The sequence below is a fragment of the Protopterus annectens genome, chromosome 11.part0 (genome assembly GCF_019279795.1).
Source record: "Protopterus annectens isolate FY-2018-M chromosome 11.part0, PAN1.0, whole genome shotgun sequence".
Taxonomy (NCBI): Eukaryota; Metazoa; Chordata; order Ceratodontiformes; family Protopteridae; genus Protopterus; species Protopterus annectens.
This window is the reverse complement of record NC_056745.1, coordinates 223605314-223629326: the sequence shown is the minus strand read 5'-3', so window position 1 is coordinate 223629326 and position 24013 is coordinate 223605314. Positions and strand designations below refer to the sequence as shown.

The 24013-nt window shown below is 41.8% G+C and overlaps 1 protein-coding gene across 3 annotated transcripts in view; it reads right to left on the bottom strand.

Annotated features, from left to right (window-relative positions):
* LOC122815283 (centrosomal protein of 83 kDa-like) overlaps positions 1-24013 on the bottom strand; it is a 1332042-nt gene that overhangs the window by 982146 nt on the left and 325883 nt on the right. The window lies entirely within an intron of this gene.

Here is a 24013-nt window from a genome sequence, read left to right as displayed (position 1 = left end):
GAGGTAATGAAGCCACTTAGGTCATAGTATCCAGCTGAGTTTACATAAATTCCAGAGTCTGTACAGGAGTCAGCTATGATTTGGTTAGATTTATCATAATGCCTAGGGAGTTGGAGATCTGAAGCAAGTAATCCCTGGTTTGTAGGTACTGATGCCTGGTTGGTATGGTGAGGAGCCAATCTTCAAGACATAGAAACACCTGGAATCCTTTGAGTCTCAGGTGAGCTGCCACAACTGTCATGCATTTGGTGAACACTGGGGGGGGGGTTGTGGTGAGTCCAAAGGGCAGTGCTCTGAATTAGTGATAGACTCCCAGCCGAAAGCGCAAGTGTCTCTTGGAAAACCTGTCAATTTTGATATGATTGGATGTGCTGTATAGATCTCCAGGATGCATACTATCCTACTGGTGCAGAAGAGGCAGGATGGACTGACCCATAACCATTTGGAATGTTGATTTCTTTGCATACTGATTGAAAGTGCTTAGATGCAGAATTGGTCTCAGTTCTCCTGTTTTCTTTGGCACTAGAAAGACGTAAATACAGAATCCTATCTGTTCCAGTGGGACCTCTTGGATGACTTTTTTTGTAGCAGCTTTTGATTTTCTTGAGCTGCGTATTCCCTCTGACCGTGTGGAACATCAGAGAATTCTTTCCTGTGGGCAAGAAGTGGAAGGAAAAGGGTATGTAGTAACCTCTGGATATGATGTTTAGCACCCATACATTTTTTGTGATATTTGTCCAGGCATCCAGATGCAAGGAGAAATGACCCCCGGACTGCCTCCAGAATTGAACAGTCGGGGCAACACTTCAGGAGTGCTGGTAGGGCCTTATCCAAGAAGGAAAATCTGAAGCCCTACTTTTGATGACCCTTCTGCCTCTGAGGCAACATCTGCCATTGAATCCTCCTCTGCCTCTACAGGAAGTGTCCCAGTGCAGGTCTTGAAAAGTTCCTTGAGATTTGGGGAACCACATTTTCTTCCCACTTCACTTTTTTCTACAGAATGTTCATTAAGGGGTTGAAAACTTGATTCCAACAGTAGATAGGGTCTTTCTTTCCTGCTCACTGTGTATCGGACCAAGTAGAACAGACAGACAGCAAAGCAATCAGTCCAATAAAACTTGAAAACTAATGCTGGAAAGAAGCCAAAATAGTAGAAAGAAGATCCCCAGCAAGGTTACCACGACTATAATCTTTATTAAAATGGATAAGTGCTTTCACGTTTACCAATGCTTCATCAGATCAATGTACAAACAAGTAAGACAGTCCTTTTAAAATAGCCAAGGCAGCCAATCACAAGACTGCTAGCCACAGCAACCAATTACAAGTTCAGTTTCCTCCCTTTCAGCGCTGGTTTTAAGCATATGTTCACATTAATGCCTGGGTACTTCTCAGCTTGTAATCTGAGTATCCATTTTAATTCTAAATTCTCAACATGGTTATTTAAATCACCACCTCTAGGGTTAGCTCATACACACTGTAAAACCCTAAAGGAGAATTTATGCCCATGATCATTAACAATATGTTTCGCCAAGGCATTTTTAACATCATTTTTTCTAATATCATATATAAATCAGCTTTTTAACCGTTTTCCCTATATAAAATTTTTACACATACAGACATCACAGATAGCTAAATAGACAATATATGCCATCTGACAGTCCGTGTAAACCTAGGTTTAAAAGTATAGTCAAGTACTGGATGTTTAAAGGTCTGTTGTTTTGTAATGACTGGACAGATTTTACATCTATTACATGGAAAGGTGCCTATTCTGTCTGAAATATTAATCGACAAAGGCAGTCTTAGGTTGCAAAGCAAATTCTTTAAATTGTTGGAGTTCCTGAAACCAAATCTTGTTAAACTTAGTCAAAAATCTTAAACCATAATGTGAATGAGCCCTCCTTACATGCCCCTTAGTCACATGTCTGTGGCCATCAGAATAAAAATGTTTATCCATATTATTTCTGTTGGTCGCAACCTGCTTACTAATGCTGTCAATCTGTTTCTTATTACAACCCCTAGGCAAAAACTGTTGAGCAAGTAACTCCATATTCTTTTCACAACTGATCATTGTCAGTACAAAGTCTAGATATTCTATTAAATTGCCCATTGATGACATTAGAAAACACATGTCTAGGATGCATGCTATTGTATGCTAGAAGACTATTCTTCCAACAAGCCTTTCTATACAGTGTGGTTGTAATCTTACCAAAAACATCTTTGCACAGTTTTGCATCCAAAAAATCAATATCAAAAACAGACGATGTAAAAGTAAAACTCAAAAAGTGAATTGAGTTGTTTATAAAGGATATAACTTGTTGTAATTCTGCTTCATCACCAGCCCATAAGACAAAAATGCCATCCACAAAATGATGGTAAAACTTTATGGAGCTGGAATATAAAGTATCATTGAAAACAAAACTCTCTTCCCAATAATACATTACAAGATTGGCGTATGAATTTGCACACAGAGTGCCCAAAGCAACATCCCATTTTTGTAAATAAACATCCTTACCAAACATGAAGGCATTATTTTCCAATATCAGCTCCAGTAAAGTGCAAATAAGCATAATAACATCATTCTTGTAATCACTTTTGTTACTTAATACTTCTCTTACAGCCTGCAAGCCATACTCATTAAGAATACTTGTAAACAGATTCTTAACATGAAGTGTTACAAAGAACCATCCAGAAGCTTCATTCACATTTTCCATACACTGATATCAATCATTTAAAAACTGGTTTGTATTCTTCAACACTGAATTCAAAGAAAATAAAATAGGTTTTAATTTTTCTTCCACAAAAATGGAAAGGGGCTCTGTTACCCATCCTGCCCCAGATACAACGGGGAGTAATGGTGGGTGCTGCAGATATGGACTCAGCTCCTTGATCAAATCTCACTGTAAGCAAGTAAAATGTGCCAGGAAATTTAATGACCTCAATGCAAATGTGGCTGAGGCATAGATGCGCTTTCCAAATCTGTCCATCACCCGGGACTCCCTATTTGGTGGATGGACAGAGGAGCTCTGCTCGGCTAGCTCCTTCTTAGTGGCTGCTGCCACAAGGATGGCATCAATGGAAATATACTTACTCCACTGGGGTTTGTCCGAAGGAGGAACTAGGAATTTACCCGGGCACTTGAGAATGGGCTCGACAGTGTCCGGTTCCTTCCAAGCCTGGTGGGACACTAGTTCAATAAGTTCATCTGCTGGAGGTGTGGTTGGGGGACGAGTGTGGAGGCTTCCTAGAGCTGACTGATTTAGAGAAGCAGAAACAATGGGATCAGAGCTCATACCCGAAGAGGGGTGAGTGGTAGGATCCGAGACAGGAGAGGACAAGTCTCTATGCAAAGAGAAAAGGAGAAGGCCCTTTCTACTACCTGAAAGGCTAATGGACTCTGGGATAACCCTCCCCCTTTTGGAGCTGAGGCAACCAAGGTTAGGAGGCTGTGGCTGACCCTGGATCCGAGCCCTCAGGAGAAAATCAGACCTGAGCTGTGTGGCTCTGAGGCACCAAGGGGAGGGATGGATCCAACAGAGTAGGAACCGAACCCAACCCCAACCTCCTGGATCAGAGACCTGCTCTGATCTGAAGGTATCAATGCAGGGCCGGTCAGGGGAAACCATCTGAGTAGAGGAAGGAAGCTTCCTTGGATCTGATCCCAACCCTCTCGGGGATCTTGGAGGTCGGATCGGAGAAGGGGATAGTTATCATCTGGGCAGGTGTACTCACGGATCCAAGAGGGGACAAGGTTGGCAAGACCCCCATCTGAATGTGAACCCTGAGAAATGTCCGTATCAACCTTTCCATACCTGCCTCAATCAAGCTCCTAGAGGATCTGGATGAAGCAGTGGAAGCAGATCTAGTATGCTTTTGAGGGGTTTCAAATAATTTAGAGGGCAGAGCTGGAGAAACAGTCTTCAACACAAATTCAGGTGCTTGGTGCCTAGCTGTTGGATCCAAGGGTCTGGTTTCTGAGTAGGACGTTGATAGTACAGGACAGCTACTGATGGTTATCACAACTGTCAGATCTGAAGAGGCCTGTGGATCTGAAGGAGGTGGCACTGTTGTCCGATTCAAAGCCTTTCTAAGTTTCTGATGAGGATCTGATGAAGCTCGTGCTGACTTTTTTAAATGCTCACTTCTTTTAGTCTCAGGTGCCATAAGATTTAGAGGGAATCTGAGCCTCAATAGAGGAAGAAGAGGCTGGGCATAAGCCCTTAATTATTAATTTATTTCACTAGTCAGAAAGGGTCCTGGGGGTTTAATGAGGCACAAACCTCACAAGCAGAGTTGAGATGCTCTGGCCCCAGGCAACAAATGTAGTTCTTGTGGGCATCAGAACTGGGAAGCTTATGACCCCAAGAAGTGCATTTCTTAAAACCAGGTTTTTCAGACAAATTAGCAGAAAAACAGCACTCTATGCGAAAGCCAAAAAACGTAACCAACTATCAAACAAACAGGTTAATCCTATAACAGCAGCTCAAAACACTACACAAAAACTGTTCAATAATCAGCACAAACAACCCTCCCCTTTTTTTTTTGTAAATGCACAATTACAGTTATAAAAAGTGTGCCCAAAAGGCAAGAAGAAAAAGTAATGTAGAAACACCCAACGCCATCGATTTGCTAGAAAGCTAGAAGCGGGAGGAAGAGAGGATACTAACTGCAGTGTTTGCTCTAAGAAATATCTGAAAAAATATCTAAATTGTAAGAAACAGACACAGTTATACTCAAAATTCATTTCACAATCTTGTTCCAATGATGGCAAATGAGATCTGAGGAGCTGGGGATGGAGTAGGGCATTATGGGTAGAGGAAGGTGCTCAAAATTCTGACCCAAAGTCTTGTAGAGGCAGCCAAGAATGGGATCCTAGACCCATTCATAAGGAAGAATGAAAAGGACAACTTCAGATTATTATTTTTTACATAACTAAAAACACATCACGATAATGAATATAATGGCTGATCTGCTGCAAATATAGAATACTTCAGGTGTGTAAACAAATGAAAAATAAATGTTGGGTAAATAACACATAAAATATAGATCTAATTCCAATAACTTCTTATGCTTCTCAAAAATTTCAAGTACCACAAAAGTCATTTCCATTATGAAAAGGAGGATGATAGGACAACTTTACTGTTACAGTGATCTCGCCTTGAAGACGGTACAGTTGTGTGACAATATTCAACATAACAGAAGTTCAAAGTAGAGTCACTGTTCCACCATAACTTGTTAGTCACAGGAACTAATAGCAGGTGGACATCTGCCTTTTATTCTGCTTCCAGAGCTTTTGGATGTCCCCAACAGGCAACTATTGCCTGCCATAGCCACAGATGCTAGGTGATACATAGCTGAAAAAGATAGCAAGCCTACACCAGCTTCAGCTCTATTCTGTTGCAAGAAGTGATCAGTTATTAGTCTTTCTGTTTTTCTGTCAGTCTCTTCCAGGCAATGTCCAGAGTAACATGTACCTTTTGGGGAATCATTCATTCTTTATTGCAAGTTCATAGGTAAAGTACTAGGCTAGCTGACCGTGCAGGCCATTTTAATCCTAGCCAAGTTCCTTGTTGGTACTAGAATTAACCCCCACCCAGTTGGTGTTAGATTGGCCTTACCCACACCATGGTCAATAATTACATATTACCCCTAGTGGTGCTAACTGGGATTATATCATATATAATATGACAGAACCCATGCATGGGATAAGGCATTTAGGAGCTGCTTCTGTCCATTAGTAGCACAGGGGCAGACCTAGGTTAAAAGTTGTGTTTCCCATCCATAGATCCAAGTTGCACTTGAATACAGACAGGGTTGAGCTTTATGTTATATGGATGGAAAGTCCGTTCCAGAGCAGTGTTATCCTTTGAGAAATAAACCAGTCCCTTCAAACCATTCTGCTGATGTCATGGAAGAGGTTTAGATCCCTCGACAGAGTTTTTCTGACACCATATGACTTGCTGATGTGCAGCAAATACATCAGTACTGGGTCACAGGATGCCTTGTACGCCAGACTCAGATCACCTCTCAGCAGTCTGTGGGATACGGAGTATAGTGGCAGGGCCTTGAGCTGGTCAGACATACTGTTAAGGCCTTGTATCCTTTTAGAAATATGTTTCTGTGGGCATTCCAGTTTTTCCACATGTTTGGATAGATACATACCAAAGGGGCCATTATGCTCAATGATGGGCCTAATGACAGTTGAATAAAGGGGAAAAATGCCATCCCTAGATTTAAGACACAATCCCCTTTATATATAAGCTGAGCAATACTGATGGACTTACGACTTCTTACGACAATGGACACGTCAGTTGAATGTTAGGTCACTGTCCATAACAGTTCCCAAATAAATGGATCATCTCTTAGAGGAGTATTGTCAATGTGGCAGTTCCCTAGATGACTTTCCAAAGGATGCAATAATGCATTTTTTTTGGCATTTAGTTGCAGTCCATGATTTTGGCACCATTTGTTTATTTGGGACAAACCTTCCTGCAGGATGACAAAATCATTTGGAGATTTAATGACTGCTCCTAGTTTGCAATCATCTGCAAACTTAGCCAGCCACAGCCCTTGCTATTGGCTTCACAGAATTAGATGCCAAATAGAAAAGATCCCAGCATAGAACCTTGGGGGACTGCACTGGTGACTTGTCTCATTATGGAGGTAGCTTCCCTTGTTTTGATTTCCTGTGTCCTATTTGTGAGCTAGTGGACAATCCAGCAGGTGACATAGGAGTTTATTCCCAGTTTATTTAGCTTTTCTACTATGCCTGAGTGGGCGACTGTGTCAAATGTTTTGGCCAAGTCAATATATGCAGTGTGTACCATTTTACCTTCATCCATTGCTTCGGTGACCTTTTCAAAAAGTCCACCGGATTTATTAAGCATGATCTGCCCTTGATGAATTCAAACTGAGATGGGTCCAGTGTTTCGAGGTTCCCCGTGGCCCTACTGATTAGTTCCATGATAAGTCTTGCAGTGGTGCAGCAGTAGCATTGCCTCCTCACAGCAAGAGGTTCTTCGGTTTGATTCTCGGCTGGGGTGCCTTCTGTGCAGAGTCTGCATGTCCTCCCTGCATTCATGTGGGTTTCCTCCGGGTGCTCCGGTTTCCTCCCACAATCCAAAGACATGCATCTGGATAATTTCTCCCTGGGTCTCCAATGAAAATTGGCTTTGTTCCAAATCGGACTTTCACGGTCAACAAATGTAGAATACAATAAATAAATAAAATAAAGTCTTTCCTTGGCTTTTGCATATGAGTCTGGTCAGACTTCTAGGTCTGTAACTGCCTGGGTCTCTGGAAGGTCCTCCCTCATGCAGGAGGATGATTGTAGCTGTTCTCCATTCGCTTGGTGCAAAACCCGTATGGAGGCTGAGGTTAGGGGGTTGGATAAATCATGCATCATGCTATTTAGGATGCATCCAGTTTATTGTGCTTATGATATTTCAATGTTTAATTACTTTACTGTGATTTCTGAATGAGATACTTTTGGATCATCTTTCACTGAAGTTCACAACATACCTGGAAAATGTACCTAACAAATGTGCACATAGAAGACAGTAGAAGAAAGATTCCATTAAAAGATTGCCATTTGCAGTATCTTGCTTCACAGGGGCCAGTACCACAATGTCCGACTTATGGACACTGTGAAACCTTTACTAAAAAAAAAATTTCTGCAGGAAGAAGTGCTTTTTTAACATCTTCCTGGACCGTATTGGTTGTATTGATTAGTGGTCTTGGCCCAGGCTCCTCCCACTTTGATAAGGGGGAAACACTAAAGTTACTGAAAAAAACATTCCTTCAAAAAGGAATAAAGGCATAGGAAAAACAGTATAAAACAGTTTGTGGCTAAATAGCATGCAGGCAAAGACTGCAAGGTTACAGAGACCCCCATGAGTTATGCTGAGGTTTCAGGTCACTGGTACTGGATAGAGGTCGAATCATCTTCTCCACTATCAGATGTCCAACTGTTGTTGTAAGCAAAGATGTTGCAAGAAAAAAAAGATCTATGGAACTGACAATGTAATTAAATACCTGCAGATAAAGAAAATGTGACCTGTTGTACTGGAACTGATGAAGAACCAACATAGTTATGTACATAGCATATAACCTGCAAAAGTTACTGAATGAATAGCAACAATCTATTCTACCCTACACTGCTAAGCCTAAAAATTATAGCTGTCTTAACATTTTAAAAAGAAAGGATGGGTATATCCATGTAAAGTGACTGCATAGGAATTATGAAAAAATGTAAACCTTTATAAGAGCTTTAGTAAGTAATCATGTCAGGATAGATGTTCACAGATTCAACTATCCTTTTTTTCTTTTGTTTTTTTTAATGAATTCAACTATCTTGGTAAAAGGTTTAAGTATTATAAACAATATAAAAAGGAATGACTGAATATACTAATAGATATTGTATATGTTTTGAGCTGTTTAACATTTACATGAAAAATACTGCCCCTAAAGAGAAGAAGCTGACATCAGTTGTATATATACTGCTTTAGTTAAACATGATATAAAAATTGCACATTGTAGGAACATAAAAAATGTCATGTGAAAAATTCTCCATTCAGTGATGTATTCACAGTACAAAACCTGCAGTAGTATCCCTGTGTGATCTTCACATTGTGAATGTCTTTGCAGTATTAAAATGTAAAATAAATAAAACAAACCAAGAATCTTGCTATGCAACATTCCCAGTGGGGGGGGGGGGGGGGGGGGCTTTAAAACCACTAATTTTAAACAAAATTCTTCTCTAGGGCTGATAAGACAATGGTTAGTCTTGGGTAGTCTATTAGCATGAGGTAGATGGACAGGTTTTGGGTTTCAGTGAAGCTGTCTACTCAAGAGTGAGTAACTCCGGAGAAAGAGCGGTAGTGCTGGGCAGTAATAATCCTGGGAAGCTCATGGTATTTTACATACATTTCATTTTTTTTTGTAAATCCGATCGGGGTGATAATGGAGAACAGTGCACCGCTCTAATGTTTTTGCACAACTGTTAAGAATGCTATGGCAGTAGTATACTTTGACAGCTGCCACTGCAGCATTCTGATAGTTTCTGAAAATAGGAAGGGTTGCACAGAGTGATCTCCACCGTCATCTCACTCAAAACTAGAGAAAGAAATGTCCCTTAATTGTCACTGATTTTCTGCAGCTCAGACTAAGTTTGCTCAGTTCATACTGCCTCAACACTGTAAACAACATTTCCTAAAATCTTCCTGAAGGAGATCACTTTGAACTTTAATTGAACCAATTGAGGTACAGTCTACTTATCACCGACAAAACAGATACAAGAAAATGAATGATCAGCCTTCTTCTACCAAGTGTTTACTACAGGTGCATAATGGAATTTATATGCAGCGCCACCCCCGCAGGTGCGTGTTGCTTGCAGGCATGCTTTGCTTCTGCCCATTTACAACTGGTGATTAAAAAATACCATAAAAGCTATACATGTGAAAGATAGCTGATTTAGATACTCTCTCTCTCGCGTGGGCAGGGTAGCATCCCTTATTACACAGACCAAAAACTCTAATGTTCAAGTGAAGTTAAATTTTACGAAAAAGTAAAAAGCACTAAATCCACAGAATAAACAATGTCTGATACAAGCAGCAGTTCCTAAAGGAGTTGCTGTAAACACTGACAGAAATAAAATATTAAAATATATGTTTTTCAAATAAAGATAAAAATAAAAAGATTATACATAAATCTAATAATAACATAAGAGGAAGGGGAATTGGGCTTATTTGAGCAGTAAGCCAGAAAAAAAACAGCACTGGGTCTTGTGAAGAGGTGGAGAACTTTCTTCTTTGGATGGCAGAAAAAGAGCAAATGCTTACTTCCTCTAATGCTAAAGGCTTCCTTTCCAGGTTATGATTAGCCAATCAGCTGCCACGGAAAGAGAAGAGTCCGAGCTTTTGAAAGCTGCCAGTACTGGGTTAATTCAGCAGATAATCCAAATGCCACTAAGACAGTGGCACTGATGAACATCAAGAGAGAATGGAAAGTAAAATTTACAGAATGAGTTAAGGAAGACTGAAAAACAACTTACTATTAATGAATTGGATGAAGTAAAAAGGAGACTGTAAAACTTGTAGTAGGTGATATTAGCATAGCATTTGATACTGTAGGGCATGGTGCATTGTGGAACATTATGGAGAAGTGCAAAATACGTAACAGAATTAGGACAGTGCCATTATCAGCATATCAGAATAAAAGTGTAGTAGCATTACTGAATAGGTGGCTGAGTAAAAAATATCCATGAAGTGTGGTATAAAACAAGGATGTCCCAGGAGTGGAATACTGTTTTCATCAGTGATCTAATGTGATAAAAGAGTGAAGTAGCTTATAAAATGAAAGATGCTAGGTATGTGATGCAACAGGATGTGGGGATATCTGTAATTCTGACAAATGTAGACAATATAGTTGTAGTTGCCAAGAACAAAATATGGATGAGATAAGTGTTGGCTTGTCTGAAGGGATGTTTAAAGAAAATTAGAATGACCTTGAATAATGATAAAACTTAGGCTTTGGGTGATATGTGAAAATTGGGGGGAGGGGTATTTTTCATAATGAAGTGTCTTTGCTACGAATAACATTTGGAAAAATTATGCAGTTATGAAGCAATGGGGAAGGGCTGACAGAATGAAAGAAAGGTCTTCTGTGCAGGATGTATAGATTATCATTCAGGAAAAAGGTTTACCTTGTGAATTTGGTATTAATGGAAAAAGTGTATATGTCAAATGTTCACATGATCTCACTAAAATATAAAAAGGAAATTGTACAACTGCCATTTCATTTCATACGAAATTCAAGATTAAAAGCAGTGCAAAGAGGTGTTTTGCATATAAGTGAACTTGAAGGGGGACTGGGGTTACTAAATCCAGTGGTATATTTTGCTTCTTTAAATTTGCATACAGTATTAAAGTGGATAAAGGAAGAAAATGAGAATTTAATAGTGAGAATGCTTAAAGTACAAAACTTTCTCGGATATAATGAGAACAAGAAAAAGAGAAAATATCTGAATGAAGAAATTAAAAAATTGAAAGATACTAACATGGAAAATAAAAAACTGATAAAGAAAATGATTGAAGGATGCATAATGTGATGAAAAAAATGTACTCACCATAACATTCCATCTGTGTCGTCCATTTTCATTCAACTGTTGGGTTCGGATCCAATCCACGGATCCGACTCAGATGCTACTTCAGGATTGTAGAATATTTGAACTCTCAAGTTCCTCCCTTTACTCATAATGCTCTTAGCCACCAAACATACCTCAAATCTAGTTTGCTGCCCATAGATTTATTGAGCAATGGAAAACAAGGGAAGGAATGGAAGCTGGAGCTCAAACAAGGAACAGAGGTTCCTCCAATACCCATTGATCTTTCCAGGAGTAAAGCAAGGAGGGGGCTGGTGGATGAGAAGTTGAGGAAGAATGAAAATGGATAACACAGGTGGAACATTATGGTGAGTACATAACTTTTCCATCTGATGTCATTTTCATTCATTCCTCAATTGTTGAGACAGAGTCCCCAGCAACCTAAATCCTGGCAGGACTCTAAGGAAGGATATTCCAGAGCACAGCTGAGCCAAAGGCTGCTCTTCCCCTACAGACCAGATCCAGTTTGTAATGAGCAATAAAGGTTATGAGGATTAGTCCAAGTTTCAGCTACATAAATCGACCAAGGAAGTTCTACACAAAAAGGCAGAAAAAGGCACCATAGACCTTGTGGAATGGGTTCTTGGAGGCTTTAGTAAAGGCAAACCCACTCTCTCATAAACAAAGGTAATACAATCAGTCAACCATTTGGCTAAGGTCACTTTAGATACTGGTTTGCCTAATTTTCAATCAGAAAAGGAAACAAATAATTAAGATTTTCACAGATCTTTGGTTCTGTGAGGATATAAACATAACTGCCTGTGGACATCCAAAAGATGTAACATATAGTCTCCTTTATTTGACAAGTTAGAAAAGAAGACTGGGAAGTTGAGGACATGAATAATGCTGGCTTTTGACACCACCTTTGGTAAAAAGGAAGGGCTGGTCCATACAGTAACCCAATCCTTATGAAAAATTAAATAAGGAGGTTTAGAAGACAGTGCCTGAAGTTCAGACACTCTTTTAGCAGAAGTGGCAGCCACTAGGAAAACAGTTTTCCAGGTCAAAAACTTCACATCACACTTAGCTGATGCTTCGGGGGGGGGGGGGGGTGAGTGAAGGCCTGAAGAACAATATTTAAATCCCAAGGAGGAGTAGGATCCTTTAAAGGTGGCCTGAGCAAGTAGGTTCCTCTGAGAAAAGCTGTACAACTCTTGGAGGAAGCTAAGATAGAATTTACTCCTACATGAAAGTTGGAAATGGCTACTAATTGTACTCTGATAGTTGAGGATCTAGCACCTTCATTGAAAATTGTAGCTAAAATGACAATAACCTTTGAAATTGGTGCTGAAAAATTATCTAAATTCTTTGTATGGGTCCAAATAACAAATCTTTTCCAACTACTCTTGTACATTTTTCTAGTGCAAGCTTTATAGGAAGACAACAGAATGTGATGGACGGGGAGGACAGCCTTGGCTGTTTAGCAATCAATGGAACTGGAGAAACCAGGTGGTCAACTTGCGGCCTGAAATGTCTGGATGAATCATGCCTGTCAGGTGAGACAGGAGGTCTGGAATTGGATCCAGAATCCAAGGTAGATGTAGAAGATGAGGCCATAGTAAGGGAAACCAGATCTGATGTGGCCAGTAAGGGGCAATGAGAATGACTGTGCTCTTCAGTTGATATGCCTTCTGAAGAAATCTGGCAATGAGGGGTAATGGGGAGGCTAAGTGTAAAGGAGGCCAGGCATGAACTACAGCATCTCTCAGGGACTCCCCACTGGGGGGACCAGGGCAAATAACCTGCTGCACTTGTTGCTGAGGAGAGATACAAAAAGATTTCAGCACAGTTGGCCACATTGATGGAAAATCATTTCTGCCACCTTGATATTGACAGACCACTCATGAGACATTAGAACGGACCTGCTTAACTTGTCTGCAATCACACTGGACTTCCCCAGGATGTGCTTTGCTATCAGAAACCGAATGTAGGAGAACGCCTATTGCCATACTTTCATAGCTTCTCAACAAAGAGGGTAAGATCTGGTTCCCCCTTGTTTGCTGACGTACTGGACCACCGACATACTATCCATCTGAATCATGATAGTCCCAGTTGGGAAGAGTGTATTGAAAGGCCTGCAGGTCTAGGAGGACAACTCTCTTTTCCAGGACATTGATATGTGTGATGGCTTTTTTGGGTGACCGTGTACCTTGGGCTGTTCTTTCCAAGTAATGCCCCCCAACTCCACTTAAGAGGTGCCCATGGTCACTGGGCCTTGGGCTGAGGGAGAACAAAGGGATGGCCTTTGTGTACTTGATTGGCTTGGATCCACAAGAGAAGGTAATTACTGCAAGCCTGAGTTATGTTGATGGGCCTGGATAACGGGTTTTGGAGAACAGACCATTGTGCTGCGAGTGGCCATTGCAGGATTCTCATATGGTACCTTGCCAGCGGTACACGGATGACTACCACTGACGTGGATACCAAGGCTTGGAGTATTAGATGGGCTGAAAGAGAAGAAATCTAAATACAATTTTGACCTGGAATTGAATAGTTTGAATTTGAGACAGAGGTAGAGAAGCTATTTGAATGACTGTATTGAAAACAGCACCAATGAATTCCAGAATTTGAGTTGTATTCAGGTGAGATTTGTTGTAAATGATTGATATCCCCAGATGAGAACACAGTTGGAGTAAGTAGTCCCATGCTTGAATTAGTTGATGCCTGGTTGGAGCGGTCAGGAGCCAGTCGTCCAGGTTTGGGAACACTCAGAATCCCAACAGTCTCAGTCGAGCTGCAACTACTGACATACACTTGGTAAACACACTGGAGGCTGTGGTGAGGCCAAAGAGCAGTGCCCTGATTGGTAATGACTGGCTCCCAGCCCAAAGCGTAGATAGCTTCTGGATCATCTATTCATTTTGATGTGATAGTAAGCATCCTGAAGATCTATCAAGCACATCCAGACGTCCTTGTGCAGAAACAGAAGAATGGAAAGAACTGTGACCAACTGGAACTTTGTATGCTGAACTGATTAATTTAGTTTGCTGAGATCAAAGACTGGTCTCCAGTCTCCTGTCTTTTTTGGCACTAAAAAGAATCTTAAATAAGTTATGGACTTTCTCTGGTCTGGGGGGACCTCTTGAATGAATGACTCATTTCTAGCACCTTGTTTATTTCTAGTACTGCTACTTCCCTCTGACTGGGTGTCATATTGGGGATTTTGACACTGATAGGGGTGGATGGGAAAATGGTATTATACAATCTGTGGATACTATCCTCTGCATCCATGAATCTTTTGTGATTTCTAACCAGGCTCTATGGTGCAGGGATAAATCATTCCTGAATGCCTCCAGAGATGGACAGTCAGGGCCTCCTTTTAGGAGCACTGATAGGATCCATCAGAGAAGGACTTCCTAGATCCTAGATTATGCGGATCACCTCTGCCGTGGGGAAAGCATCTTCCATTTGAATTCCACCCTCTGCCCTGAGGTAACTGTCTCCATGTGGATCTTCAAAGGGACCCTCGGCTTTCTTGAACCACATTTTTCTTCCAACTCATTGGTTTCTCGAAAAGGACAGTTGAGGAGTCAAAAAATGTACGCCCACAGCAGATAGGGTTTCCCCTTCCTGTTCGCATCTAGAGAATGTGTTTCTCACTTTGGGGCCAAACAATGAAGTTCCGTCAAAAGGTGCATTGACGAAAGAAGATTTAAAGGGTTTCGTAAAACCACATAAGTGCATCTAGACGCGTCTCCTAATGGAAATGCCTGAACCCACCACCCCTGGGGTACCTTCAGCAGCATGAGAGATAAGCCTCATGGACAAATTTGAAATAGACTGAAGGGTAGCCAACTGTGAGGAAATAGTACTCTCTTCCTTGGGGATATGGTCCCAGAAACAGATTTAGAAAGCTCTTTGATCAAATCTCTCTGAAGCCTCATGCAAGGTGGCAAATAATACAGTGACCTAAGAGTGAAGGTCACTGAAGCATAGACATGCTTCCCAAAACTGTCCAGTGCCCTAGACTCCCTGTTAGGGGGGTGGACAGAGGAGCTTTACTCTGCCAGTTTCTTTCTAATGGCCACCACTATGACCATGGCACCAACTGGTACTCCTTTACTCTAGTATGGTCTATATTAAAGTGGTGCTAGGATCCTGTCTGGTCTCTTAGGAATAGGCTCTGCTGTGTCTGGTTTCTTCCACGTCTGCAGAAAGACTAAATCTATGAGCTCATCAGTGGGTAGAGTTACCCAGAAGGTAGATGGGCCAAACCCGAAGGCCTACAGAAACACTGATTTCTCTTGGAAAGGGTTATCAGGGGATCAACCACCTCTTTGTTTGAGGAGTTCTAAGATATCTCTAAATGAGACATCATCGAGTGGTGATCTGGAGGAACTTCCCCCCCCCTCATCAAAATCAGTGTCCTGAGTGACAGGCTCTTGTGGAAAATCTAAGTGCCTCCTTTTTCACTTTCTTTTCTGAGAGACCTCCCTCAAAGGGGTGCTCCTGGCAGGTATCGTAGCAGATAATGATACCCTGCTGGGTTGCCTGGAGAATTGTTCAGGCTGGCTGTCTCAGTGGAATGGACAACTGAGGCTTTAGACACAAAATCAAATGCAGTGGGAAGTCAGAGCTGAGGTGAAGAGAGTTGTCCGAACTCTAGGCATAGAGAAAGCTCTCTCCATTACCTCAAAAGCAGAATGTCTGGGATGGTCAAATACTGATAGATCCGACAAGGCAGGCTTGTGGATCACTGTCTCCTATTGTCCCACAGGCAAACCTCCCAAGGAGGGAGTTGGCGCTGAGCTATATAATGCCGAGAAAAGACGGCCCCGACAACTTTGGAGACAAATTCAACACACTGGAGCTGGCGTCGACACTTCAGCCCTGAAAGTCGTCTGGCTCTAAGGTACTCAGGGGTGGATAGCTCAGAAAACCCATAGGAGTCAAAGATAAAAATATCTTCAGAGCCAAGAAAGATGACTCCAAGGCTTTCGAATCCAACAGCTCTGAAACTGAAAACTGGTAAAGCAGAGGCTGGATAAAAACACAAAACACTAAAAACACCCAAAAGAGGCCAGTCCAACAGCAATATAAATCACAACACACCAAGTGATTTAGCGCTTGTGTTCATTTTACCTTTGGAACTTCTTCAGAATACCTGAAAAAGTTCCAAAAGTAAAGTGAACAAAAGTGCTAAATAACTTGGTGTGCTGTGATTTTTACTGCTGCTGGACTGGCCTCTTTTGGGTGTTTCTAGCTCTGAAACTGAAGCATAGATCGGAGAAGGCGCTATGAGAGGAGGTGTGGCTCAAGGAGGGTCCCTGAACCTGATGGGATCAGAGCTGAAAGGACTTCAATTTGAATTTGCTTTGTGAGAAACTTCCTCATCATCTTATCCACATCTACCTTGAATAAGCTCCTGGAAGACTGAAGGGAGGAAGCCATGGATGAAGGACTGAAGTGGCAATGGGGAGACTGCTAAAGGAAGTGTGACAGAAGCCTAGATATAATTGGTTCTGATATTAAAAGAGGAGAATAGATCTGATGAGATTTTTCAGATCTTTACTTCGGATCTGATACATTCAGATCAGACTTTTTTGCTGGTTTAACTGGCAGCTCTGAGGATGAGCTGAGATTGAAGCTGAAGGATGTTCTGGTGATCTCTTAAGAGATTCCTTGGATAAATAATTGCTCTCTTTCTCTTGTCTTTTGAGGGTTTGAGTCCTAGTAGCCATTATTGAAGATTTAGAAGGTAGTAAACCCCTGAGAATTAACTTATTTTTTCTGTCTATTACAGCTCAGGAGTTGAATCCCTTACAAATATCACAGTCAATATCCAGGTGTCTAGTTCCTAACCAATAAACACATTCGGTGTGTGTCTGAAATTGGAATTGTGTGGCCGATGCCACACATTTTTAAAACCTGAGAGCTTATCCAACATTTTAACAACTATGGCAGAAAAGGGATAGAAAAGTTTTTGTTTTTTTCTTTACAGTTAGAGAAAGGAGTAAAGGAAAAGGTGAAAGAATTACCAATGATGGTAAAAGTACTAATGAAATACAGGGAGGAAAGAAAAATACCAACAATGGTAATCCAAGTACTCAGACAGTACAGAAAGCAAGGGGAGGTTATATATATATATATATATATATATATATATATATATATATATATATATATATATATATATATATATAGGTTAAAGGGAGGCAAAGACAATAACTATAATAAGAAAATAATAAAGGAAATTAAGCTCACTGACTTTCGAGCAGTAGAATGAGAAATTCCAAACTACTGGAGAGTTTGCGATCTACATCCGAATGTTATGGCAGCAAACAAGATCTGAGTTATGTTAGGTGTCTAAGGCATTATGGTTAAAGGAAGGAGCTTGAGAGTTCAAGCATTCTGCGATCTGGAAGAAGAAGCCAAGTCAGATCCGAGGATCGGACCTGAACCCAACAGTTGAGGAATGAATGAAAGTAACATCAGATCCAATATTATGATTATTATTATGTAAACCCTACCACAAGTAAATAAAGCCACTAAAGAAAGGACAAAGGTGGTCTATCAAGATAGTAGAGTGTCAGAATTTTCTATAGAGATTAGTAATAAATAAGTTACCAGCAAAGTGGAATATGCCATATAAAAGAAAGTTGAAAGAGTGTGTTTATTTTATGGGGAAGAAGAGACAACATAGCGCATGTTTTTGACATGTAAAAGATTGGTGAAACTCTTGAAACTGTGTGAAACAATTTGTTATGAGAATATAAGTGGCAAACAATATATAAAACTAAAAACTAATACTATTTTATTGAATGTGAGAGCTTTCGCGTACAATGTCGCTTCATCAGCATAAAAAATACCTCAACAGTTCTTAAATAATATATATCAATTGAGAAACTAAAGATCAACCAATCAGAATAGAGTGCATTTATCTTTACTAGATATTTGATATTCAGAGATTATGCTAAAGCTAATCTACTAAAACTGAGCAATGACCTGGCTAAATTCAACATCCTCTTCAAACCTGACTACCCCTGCACATATGTGGAATCCTCTACTATCAAATGCATCTGTAAACCCCCACCCTCAAATTAAAGTAAATACAATGTTAAATTTTAAAATAAACCCCCTATAACTTAAATAAATGCTATTCTCTAGATGCCAAAACACACTCGCTTAACTTAACAAGGAACATAAGACCCTGATCAAATCACCCAAAGGTAGACAGCAGGTAAAAATAGCCACCAAAGCAAAAGACAACCACAAAGACTTCTTTAACTATGTTAGAAAGCCTGAAATAGGACTGGTCAAATCCAGTATGGAGAGTATTCAAGTATCAGCCTCCAAACAGGCTTTGTGCTGAATGAATGGAAGAAGGCAAAGTCATTCCACTGCACAAAGGTGAGACATCAACAGACCAATAAAAAAGAAGTTATGTCTTACCAAAACGTTCCATCTGTGTTGTCGATCTTCACTAATCCTTGACTGTGGGCTCAGTTCAGAGCCTCGGGACCGACTTGGCCGTTTACTTCAGCTCGCACCTTCCAAACTCTCGAGCTAGGCTCTACCCATAATGCTCTTCTCTAAATTACCTCAGATTGAGTTTGCCTAAATTAGGGCCAGACAAAGAACAAAGAAGAAGAAGAGACCAGATATGTGTCCCTAATATGAATCCAGTCCTGGGAGAATTCGATCCACTAAGAGTCTCAAGCTGGGGGAAGGAGGGAGGGGATGTCATGGATTAGTGAAGATCAACAACACAGATGGAACATTAAGGAAAGACATAACGTTTTATCTGCTATTATCAATCCTTGCGCAATCACTGACTGTGGGACAGATTCCCCAGCTACCTGAATCTTGGAAGGTCTCACGGAAGAATATCCCTAGCATCATCAAACCGAATGATCCCCTAGAGACCTGATCCAATTTGTAATGAGTGATAAAGATATGAGGAGAAGACCATGTGGCTGCTGCACAAATGTCATCTAAAGAAGCTTTGGCATGAAAAACTGCCGAAGTTGCCACCGCTCTAGTTGAGTGGGCTTTTACTGGGCATAATCTTTTACTGGGCATAAAAGGTGAAGCCCTTTAGACTGGCAGATAAATGTAATACAATCTCTGAGCCATTTTGCCAAGATAACCTTTGTAACTGGGTTACCTAAAGAAAGTGAGAAAAGGCAACAAACAGCTGGTCAGGTTTTCTGAAATCCTTTGTTCTGTGAAGATAAAATCACAGCTGTCTGTGGACATCCAATAAATGAAGGGAATACTCCTCTCTATTGAAGAAATTAAGGAAAAAGACCGGTAGTTGTAGTGTCTGATTGATGTTAGATTCTGAGACTACCTTTGGTAAAAAGGATGGATTAGTCTTAAGGGAGACCCTGTCTTTAGTGAAATATTATACTCTTTTGGCAGATGTAACAGCCACTAAAAATAAAGTTTTCCAAGTGAAAAACTTTAAGTCACATGTAGCCGATGGTTTGAAAGGAGAAAAAGTAAGGGACTAAAGAACTAGTGTAAGATCCCAGGGAGCAATGGGTTCTTTAAATGGAGGTCTTAACATTAGGGCTCCCTTTAAAAAAGCTTTACAAAGTTTGTGACCCATCAAAACCCATATGGTAGTTAGAGATTACAGCTAGATGGACTTTAATTGTAAAGGAAGAAGAACCAGTTTGATAGAGGTTAGCTAAAAAGTCCAAAACTTTATGAAAAGGAGTCATATAAGGATCAAGTTCATTACTGAGGGCCCATCTTGTGAATTTTTCCCATTTACTTTGATACAATTTCCTAGATGAAGGTTTGTGACGGGCCACAATGATTTGGCAGAAGGGAGAGGAAAGGGAAGAATGCCTGGCAATCATGGGAATTGGAGAAGCCATGCAGAGAGTTTGAGATCATGAAGATTTGGATGAATCATTCCCTCTGGATGAGACAGCAGATCTGAAGCTGGGTCCAGCATCCAAGGTTTCCAAAGTAATGAGGCCAAAGGAGCATTATTGTGTTCTCCGACTTCTTGGCTTTCCTTAGAAAATGGGATGTCAGAGAGGTTGGGGGAAAGGCATAGAGAAGATCGGGGGGTGTCAATCATGGAGAAGAGCATCTCTGGGTAAAGTAACTGCTACACTTGTTGTTTATAGGGGATGCAAATAGATTGCAGCAAGGTTGACCCAAGTGCTGAAAAATATCCTTCGTCACCACAGGATTGAGAGACCACTCGTGAGGCATGAGAATGGTTTTGCTTAGTTTGTCTACTATCACGTTGGAGCTCCCAAGAATATGCATTTCTGTGAAAAAGCGGTTGGAATAAATTTCCCATTGCCAAACTCTGAGGGCTTCTCGACATAGTGGGTACGATTTGGTTCCTCCTTGTTTATTGATGTACCAGACTACTGACGTTGTCCATCTGAATTCCAACTGTTCCTGGAGGAAGGGCATCCTGAAATGCTTGCAACGCTAACAGCGCTGCCCTCATCTCTAAAATACTAATGTGAAAATTGGCCTCTACTGGAGACCAAGTGCCTTGGGCTGTCCTTCCCAGATAATGCCTCCCTCCCCCCAACTAGGAAGTATCCATGGTCACTATGGCTTGGTGTTGTGGAAGAATGAATGGATGGCCTGAAAGAATCTTGTTGGAGTAGAGCCACCATGAAAGGTCATGTTTGCAGCGATTGGTAATCACGATGTGGTGTGACATTGGTTGGTCTATCAGACACCACTGGGAGGCTAACAGCCATTGTAGGATTCGCATGTGATATCTAGCTAAAGGAACTAGAGTGACTGAAGTTGCCATCGAGCCTAATGCTTGCAGGACCAATTTGGCTGGAACACTTTTGTTCTGTATAATGTGACTGACCTGAGTTCTGATCCTTTGTAGTCTTTCCAACAGGAGTGAAGCAAGACCTACAACTGTATCCAACAGGGCTCCGATGAATTGTAGTTGTTGTGAGGGTTGTAAATTTGACTTTTTGAAATTTATTGAAATGCCTACAGATGCACAAAGATGCAGAGTGTAATCCCTTGCCCATTCTATCTGACACCTGGTGGTAGCAGTAAGGAGCCAGTCATAGAGGTATGGAAAAACTCTAAATCTTTGTAATCTGAGATGAGCTGCTACTACTACCATGCATTTGGTGAGCATCCTGAGGGCTGAGGTGAGTCCAAAGGGCAGCTCTCTGAACTAGAAATGACTGGCTCCCAGCTGGAAGAGCAGGAATCTCCTGGAGCGTTTGTCCACTTTTATGTAGTAATACGTGTCCTGGAAATCTATAGAGCACATCCAGTCATCTTTTTCCATGAACGGAAGTACAGACTGTACCAAGACCATCTGAAATTAAGTTTGCTGAAGTGGCTGAAATCCAGAATGGGTCTCCAGTCCCCTGTTTTTTTGGGCACTAAAAAGAATTTTGAGTAAAACCTAGATCCTGTTTGGTCTGTTGGGATTTTTTGGATGACTCTCTTGTCGAGCAGTTTTTGAATTTCTAATACTGCTGCTTCCCTACGACTGGGTGCAACATCTGGGAATATTTTTGGGTGTTTTGGACTTACAGAGAGTGAAATATTGTAACCTCTGGAAAGGATTCCCTGCATCCATTTGTCCGATGTTATCAGTTGCCAGGCGAGTTGGTGCAGGGATAATCGTCCCCCGACTGCCTCCAGAAGAAGGCAATCAGGGCTCTGCTCAGGAGTGCTGGTAGGAGGTACCAGAGAAAGAATCTTTGGACACCTGGTTCTGCGGGCCACTTCTGCCTCTAGGGTGGCGTCTTCCATTATTACTTCCCCTCTGCCCCGGGGAAAGTCTTTGCCATGCAAGTCCTGGAAAGGCCCTTGGGACTTCTAAAACCATAGCCTCCCACTTCTCTGGTCCCTAGAGTAGGGCTGTTGAGGAGTGGAGAAATGTACACCTACGGCAGAAAGAGTCTTTCCAGCCTTCTCACATCTGGCCAGTGTGTCTTTTACCTTAGGACCAAATAGGGATGATCCGTCAAAGGGAGCATTGACGAATGATGATTTAAATTGCTCCGCAAAGTCACAAGTGTATCCAGGCGTGTCTTCTAATGGCTTTGCCTGAACCCACCACTCTTGTTGTCCCTTTGGCTGTGTGGGCAATCAGCCTCATGGATGAGTTATAAATTGCTTCGAGGGTGGTGAGCTGAGAAGTAACTGTCTCATACCCCTTCAGCTACTGCTCTTGAGAGGGTATGCGAGAGCTCTTTGATCAGGTCCCTCTGTAACCTTGTAAAGTGCACCATGTAGTTCAAAGACCTGAGAGCAAAGGTCGATGAAGCGTAAACGTGCTTCCCGAATCTATTCACAGTCCTGGACTCCTTGTTATGAGGATGGATAGTAGGACTTTCCTCAGCAAGTTCCTTCTTAGTGGCTGCTGCTATCACCATGGTGTCCACGGGTATGCCTTTGGCCCAATGTTGCTCTTCTTTGGGGGCAGAAAGGATCCAGTCAGGTCTCTTGGGGATTGGTACAATGGAGTCAGGCATCTTCTATGCCCGCTGCTTGAACAGTTTAATGAGCTCGTCAGTGGGCAGAGAGATGCAAGAGGTAGAAGGTTGGGCACGAAAAGCCTCCAGGTATATCGACTCCGAGGAAGGCTGGAGGGAAGACCAGCCACCCCTCTGTTTCAGGGGGGGGGGGTGACCTGGGGGAACCTTACCCTTCATCAAAGTCAGTATCTTCAGTGAAGGACTCCTCCGGGAGTCTAACTGCTTCCTCTTGCACATTTTCTTTGCAGGTACTTTGGGAAAGTGTCCAAAGAGGAAACCACCAAGGTGGGTCTTTTCTGGGACTTCTGTGCCCTCTGTCCCAGGGAAGAGACAGATGGAAGCTCTGGTCGAGAAGAAGTAGAAGTTTGGCCCGACAGGGATGGCAGAGTCTGTGAGTCCACAACATACAAGGCCTTCTCCATGATTCAGAAGGCCCCCCCCCCCCTGCAAAGTGATGGGAGCCTGGAACTGACTCCTTTGGAACCGTGGTCACATCCTGCACTGAGGAGGCGACTCCGAAAACCGAAGGCTGGGTTGATCCAAAGTAAGCCGAAGCAGTGAGGGTCATAGAAGGCTCCAAAATAAATGAAGCCGATTCATGCACTTCAGAAATGGCCAGACAGTCTTGACGCTGGGAGGCCTCTGGTTCTGAAAAACCAGAGGAACTCAAGGCAATACTCGGTTCCGGAGAAGAGGTTCTTACCAGAACCAAGACAGTCGAAGCTGGGTATGTCGGAGATGTGGACTCCAATGACTCAATAGGAGTTGGAGGATGAAGAGGAGTGTTGTAATAGGGCCGGTCTCGGTGCTGAATTGGCTAGGAACCGAAGATAATCTCCTCGCCATCAGGAGCTGAACATCCAGTCTCATGATGTCTGACTCTGACAGACTCTTAGTGGATCGAACAGATGAAGACAAAGGAGACCTAATGAGTCCCGGTTCAATGAAGGGTCTCGGTGGATGGTCTTTGAATGGGTCAATTGAAGGAGAGCATCTGTATCATGGTAATGGAGGCAAATACGAGTGCTCTGGTACTGATGATGCCCTTTCTGGTGCCGAGGCAGTTGGTACCAAATCAGATTTGGCAGGTGCCAAGTTCTTTTTGCTGTTCAGTGCCGAGGAAACGTTTGACAGCAAAGGCTGCTTCAATACTTTTTTAGGGTGGTTCCAAGGAGGTACTCAGAACAAAGTAAGACCTCTTTTTATGCTGAGAAGACGACAAGGAAGAGGAGGGTGAACTGGCTTCAGTCTTGGACCCAGAAATGGCCTCTTCAAAATCCCCTTTCAGTAAGCCTTTCAAGACAAGTTTGTTTATTCGCTCAGTGAGAGTTTTGGTGGAGAAACCATTACATATATAGAGCAGTTCTCTTGTAAATGTACTATTCTGAGACAGTACATGCAGGAGACATGC